This window comes from Drosophila willistoni, assembly GCF_018902025.1.
Source record: "Drosophila willistoni isolate 14030-0811.24 chromosome XR unlocalized genomic scaffold, UCI_dwil_1.1 Seg143, whole genome shotgun sequence".
In the NCBI taxonomy this organism is placed as follows: Eukaryota; Metazoa; Arthropoda; class Insecta; order Diptera; family Drosophilidae; genus Drosophila; species Drosophila willistoni.
This window is the reverse complement of record NW_025814056.1, coordinates 838,222-844,801: the sequence shown is the minus strand read 5'-3', so window position 1 is coordinate 844,801 and position 6,580 is coordinate 838,222. Positions and strand designations below refer to the sequence as shown.

Here is a 6,580-nt window from a genome sequence, read left to right as displayed (position 1 = left end):
TATAAAGTGGAGCCATACAATGCATATTGATAATGCACACAACAGCCATAAGTAACTGGCACTGAGTGTGTGTGTGCCCTGGCAGACAAACGTGACCAAAGTAGTGGCAGAGAAAGTACGAGCAGAAGAAACTGAGCCCAAGAACTAAAAAGAGAGAGAGAGCCAAGAGGAGCGGAGGATTGGAGAAGCAAAGTGAAGCAAATGACATGCAAATAAATGAGAACAAAAGGATAAACGAATAGCCTGAGCCCAGTTGTAGCATTGCATTGCCCATTGCTGCATTTATCCCTCAGTCTTCAGTCTTTCAGTTCCACTTTTCCCCCTCCCCCTTTTGTCCCAATCATCCATCTAGCCCGTCCGTCTGTCGCTTTTCGAACGGCATGGCAAACGAGCCGCATAATTTTTACCGACTGCACTTTGCGGCCAAGGTGCCGGATATGCTTGCAGCAGCAACTGTCCCTGTCCCTTGCTTCTTTATTCCTCCCTGTCCTCTTCTCAATTTCATTCTCTCTCTCTCCCTCTCTCTTTATCTCTTATTCTTTTCAGTTGCTGGCTTCTGCTTTAATGAAGTATGACGCGACCAAATGAATGGCATATTAATAAGATGTCGGCTAGCAGAGTTGGAGTGTTTTCTCTCTGTGTGTGTGTCCTGGTATTGAAATGCGAGTATAAATCAAGGTGGGCTGCTGTAATTTGTAAGCCCTGGATGTCCTTCTTTCCCTTCATTAAGCAGTCTACCACACACTCTACATATGTACAGTATATATCGCTTATAAAGAGAGAAATTGGAAAATCTTAAAGAATATTTAAGCAAAATTTATTATTTATGCCAATATTATGCCATGAAAGTGACTATTGTGAAAGATCCAAAATAACGCATTTTTACCCCTTAAAGTATACAAACGGCAATTGTATGATTTACTTTTTGCAAATTTATCAAGAACTTTTCGAATGTAATGTAGTTGAAACAAATTTTTTCTTTATTCTAATTGTTCTAATATATAAATACAAAGTATTTAATCTAATTGTACAAAACATGTTTAAGCTGTAGTAACTAACAATAAGACAGAGCAAAAAGGGTTGAGTTATGATTAAGATTTAGATACTTTGTGTTGAGCTTAATTTTTTTTTAAGTTAGTCGGAAAACCGTCCGGGCACTCCATTTTTGAATTAATGAAATTATTAATGATCTAAGTATATTTTTAAACTTTTGCTTCTCCACCATCAACATTAAGCACTGATGAAAATGCCCAAGACCCCTCTTCGAGTCTTGACCATGAAACAAAATTTAAAATGCTTTTAATGCGATGTGGGTTTTGAATTGCATTGACAGCAATTTTGAGCAAGCCACTTACATTTTAACAAAAGTAAGGAGGTTAGTAAATGATTACATTTTTGTCTGTTATCCATTAAGAGTAAGCGATTACATTTTAGCTTAACAGTAATGAATAGCATTGTAATCGATAACTTTGTAGCTTAGGTTTTTCGAAAGTACAGGGACAGTGTGTGTGATTACATTTTTGTCTACTCTAATCTAAAAAAGGGATCTTCTGGCATGCGAAGATCACTGATTTTTATGAATTTTGGATATGTTGTAGAATACATTGTCTATTCGCGTGTTCTAAATATTTTCCATCTACCGATTAAGTATACATTGATTTGAGTGAAACAAATACTTATTAGGAATAAAAAAAAGAGACATGGAGAAACCAAAATGTTTTATTCAAAAAGTCGCATATTGACTTTTGTATAAACGGTGTAGCGTATACGCAATATATACTATACATATGCCATCTCGCTCACTCTCTCTCTATCTATTTCTCTCTATCTCGCTCTCTCTATTCTTCTGCCCCCTCTTTCATTTTGTCGTTTTTTCTTATTGGTGTGATTTCTTTGCATTTTGTTCGTGCTTTTTTCATTCGTTCATTCGATTTGTTGTTGACCAGGCTGTGGCTGTCTGTGGCTGTGGAAAGCAACTGCCATCCCGTCATAAGCATAAATAATACAAACATGGAATGGAATATGGAATGCCAGCTGAAAATAGACGAGCCAGCACCTCGCGGCTCATAGTTGAATGAGGGGACAGCAAAAGTCGCCCTATCACTCTCACTGACTGTGACCGAACTCACACCGCCTGATCCTTCGTCTACCGTTGCCTCCTATTCACTCACCCATCATATGTCCTTGCTGATTAATGCTTGTTTGTTTGCATGCCCGTGTATCACTAATGGAATTCACATGTTGGAACATGACTGATTATGTACACATTAGTCGACTGATTTGCAATTCCAAGTGTGCCTGTGTATCTATGTATCTCAAGGTGTGTGTGTGTATGTATATATATATATACATATTTGTATCTATGTATGTATATTGACGTGTATGTGTGTGTGTGTCTTTGTGTCATGTCCTGCGCAACTTTTCACTATGGCCCAGAAAACAATGTTAGAAGTCGTATTATGTGCGGGCCTCGGTCTCATCTAATGCCGCTCCCTCAGTGTATTGTGCTGTGTGTTTGGCACGTGTCCTGTCGCCGCTCAACACAACTGCCTGAAAAGGACCTGCCATGACTAAGCATATTAGGAGGCTGCTAACCACACACACATATTCTTCTACCTCGCGCTAATTGGCAGTCGCTTTTGTGTTTGCTATTTTTATCTAAACCAATTTTGCATGCTCAATAATTTGCTTTCAGCGGATGCAAGTGCAACAATAATTTCATTTTCAATATTGCATAATAAAAGCCAAATAAAGTGATAGACAATGTGCAAAACTTTTAGGCGTATAGGAAAGCTATTAATCTAAAAATTTTATACCATGCACTCATAGAGTGCACATAGGGGCGGCGAGCCGTTTTTTGAGCACTTAATTCAAAAATGTATGTTTAACAACAATTTTTAGTCTCATTGCATTGCGTGAGGTAATAAATATATTTTGCAATTATTTTTAGAGAAAATGGGCGTGGCATCTCGCCTCCACGGTCAAAAAACCGTATTTTGCCCAAAAAAGTATGCTAAGTATCTTATTCAACATAATACTTTTCATACAACCGTTGTGATTTTAATATTTTCTTGAAATTTAGGGCCAAGATTCATAGAAAAATCTAAAAAAATGTTTTTAAAAATGAATAATATCATAGCATAAGTAATATAGACACTTCAAGCAAGCAACTGCTTCTGTCGGTCGTGGAATTAGAGAAATGCTTTTTTCTAGGCTTAAAGCGAAAATCAAGGGATCTGACGATCCACTTTTATAAGGAGAGTGTTTTTAAAATATACGATTCTGTTGATCTTCTTGGCGGGACGATTCGCCTTATATGTATAGCAACCAGGAACTGTGTAGTACTTCTTACCGATTTCGGTAGCTAACCTTATTTTCTGATTCGTTCTCCTCTTTGTGTATGCATAAATGAGACAATAAAGTCGTGCAAAAGTTTTTCGTGTTGTTATTGGAGCTATTCCCTATTATTCAAAAGGTCGTTTGCATCTGCCATCTAAAAAACTGAAATTAAAAAAAATTTGAGTTGGTCCTAAATGTTTTGGTGCAAAAAAAAAAAGCCCACTTTTCACTTATAATTTTGCATCCAATACACCTGGAGCACTGTGCACTACATGCGCCTGCAACCTATAAACATTAACTCCAAATACTTAATTCCTAATTCGTTGTTTCCTGCTATATTAAAGTCTCGCCCATATGCAGAAATATGAGGTTATGCGCTAAAAAGTTAAATTGCAAAAAAAGTGGTTATTTGTGGATATTAAGACTTTTATATTTTACAAAGAATTTATTATTCTATCCAATAGTACAAGTTTTAGACTGGACACTGGTGGACATGTTTTAATACAAATCCGACTTTTTCAATTGCATCTTCAGTTTTATCCATAATATCTTTCTTTTAAAAGTGATATACACTCAAAGTCAAGCAACAATTTGCACCAAATGAAAGCAGTTTTGTTTTGTTTCCAACACTTGTTTTCGACAGCGTTATTCTCACCAGTGTTGAACAATTTTAAAAAACCTAGTATGCAGAAATGTGATTTGATATTTTATCTATAAATTGGCATCAAAATATTTGGGTTTCAAAAACTTTTAAAAATTGGCTGAAGTGTTTAAAAAACAGCTCGGCACCCCTATGTGGAGTGAAATGGTATGGTAGAGTCCACAAAATGGAATTTTCCCAAATAAGTGTGCTAGGCTAAAATTTTGCCTACGTCAATATCAGTTTTGCATTGCTTAATTTATACTACACGTCCTTTGCCCGAATAAGTATGCTACATAAATCTATATACAAAGTATGCTCCATTCTGGTCCATCCCAACTTTCACCTAAGCTTTGAATTGTGTGAATTAATTGAACCAAAAAAAAAAAGAAACAAGAAAATAAGTTAATGCATTTTGTAAACTGAAACTCTAAGTTTATTATTCAAATTTAGTCTACCTTGTTCCATTCCAGATCAAATTATATCTTAAATTAACTCGACTGCGCCGGAATGCCCCACTCGCCGAAAAGGCGAACCTGTTTATTTAATATTTTGTTTATACATATAATATTTTTTTTTAAGAGTCGATCTTAATATAGTTTAGCTAGAGAACACTTCGCATTGTTTTAATTCACGTAGTTTTATAAGTGCAGTAGTTAAATTTGTTGCTAAGGACCTAAAAAAAGGTTTGAAAAGGATAAGTGTTTCTACATTTCAGTTAGATGTTGTTTTAATATGGATGAACTAATGCTTTATACTGATTCTGACATTTGAATTTGCCAGTCATTTGGTTGCACTTACATATGTTTATTTCCATAGTTATATATGGCCATAGGTAGTTTTTTTATTATTTTTGTTTCGTTTTCCATAACAACACAACTGGGCAAAAAACAAGAGCGAGGGAGAGAAAGAGAGAGAGAAAGAAAATGCATAAAAGCGTGACTTACACTATAAGTTTCCTATGGCATCATTTTCAGCTTAATTGAGCATGTAACGTGTAGAGATTTTGCTTTTAGCAAACATATACTATACATAATGCTAGATAAACATAACTGGTCCAGCAGCAATAGTAGACGCAAGAGCAACTCCAACTGCAACTACAGCCAGGAACTAGAAACCGGGTAGCCCACTATTCCAGCCCCACACCATATGCTCATTCATTGGTTGGCAATGCCAAAAACATGTGTGTCGCTTGTGTCTGTGTTTACGTATGAGCATGAACTCCTGCCGGGCAAATGCCAACAAGCACGCACTTTAGTGTTTTGGTTTTGCACGAACATTTTGTTGGCACCGCTGCACAGCAACAGCAACAGCCAGAACAACAGGCGAATCCTGATGCATGCATACATACATACACACACATACATATATCCAACTAATTATCCAGGCAGCATTATAGCCATGGTTTATATACTCCAGCATCACGTCCATAAAAGGCATCAAAACCAATCAAAATTGCTTAGTTTCGGAGCTGAAACAAGTTTTGGGTAACAAAATTTCTTTTTTGCCGTTTTTTTTCTATACACTTTCTTTTTAAAACGGAAATCAATCAATTTCCTGCGTAGACTTTGCAGCGCTGTGGCACTTTTCAAATTTTGTTTTTCCTTTCCTTTGTTCCTCCCATTAATTTTTCGTTTACTTTCTTCCTTTATACGTTTTTTTGGTCCAATCGTTTGGCGTGGCGAGTAAAGTGGAATCTTCATGACCATATAATGGGAAAGACTTGAGTCCTCTTATAATTTAATTAAAATTGTGGCAAATGCAAACTCGCATACCTCACATTCAACAGAGAGTAGAAAGCTAACTCCAACATATTCCTCGAGCAAGCAGACAAAGTCAGAGAAATAGTATAAGAAAAATAAGCAACAGATAAAACTTTGTTCAAAAATGTCATATCTATTGGGTCTTTCGCCAAATTCTTCAGCAAATTCCTTAGTTAGACATATTTATCATTTTTTTTGTTAAGTTAAACTTGGAGTAATTTAGTAGTTTTTATTAGTATATACAATTGCCAGAAAGTAGCCCCCCGTAATCGATTTATCCTCTATCAAAAAAAGAAAGATAAGAAGAAGCTATCCAGATATTGGTGTTTCAAATATTGCCGGGGTCAAGATCTGGCGTTCAGTCACAACTTTTCCACCATTTGAACCACTTGTTATACCTCTCGATCCACTGCGTTTATCACTTGAACCAACCTGTGCTCTATGTTTGACTGCACGCCTTCTGTAATTTGATGCTCTGCCAGCTTTGCTAGTACGTTTTTGTGTTGTAGATTCACCTCCTGCAATTTGACATCTACAATGAGGTCTGGCTCTACCTTCTCTGCTACGTCCATCACCAACACATCCTGCACCGCCTGCGCTTCCTTGAAAACTCACTGAACGAGTTGAGCGCACAAGTAGATCTGTATCGACAACTCGTTTCACATAACTCATATTATCCTTGGTGGAATCATTTTCTTGGCCTTTAAAAAAAAAATATTATCAAAATGAACATTCGTCTCACTCACAATTTCAATTTCACCATGACTCAGTAAAGTGAGGCAGACGCTAAAACAAATAAACAACAGCAATCGCATAACTCTAATCTTGAACTAATAAA

The 6,580-nt window shown here is 36.4% G+C and overlaps 1 long non-coding RNA gene across 1 annotated transcript; it reads right to left on the bottom strand.

Annotated features, from left to right (window-relative positions):
* Nucleotides 1–5,945: 5,945 nt before the first annotated feature.
* On the bottom strand, nt 5,946–6,580 carry LOC111519093. Its single transcript, XR_002724241.2, has 2 exons — nt 6,503–6,580; nt 5,946–6,443 (listed from the first exon to the last, which is right to left on the bottom strand). It is a non-coding gene; the product is annotated as an uncharacterized LOC111519093 (long non-coding RNA).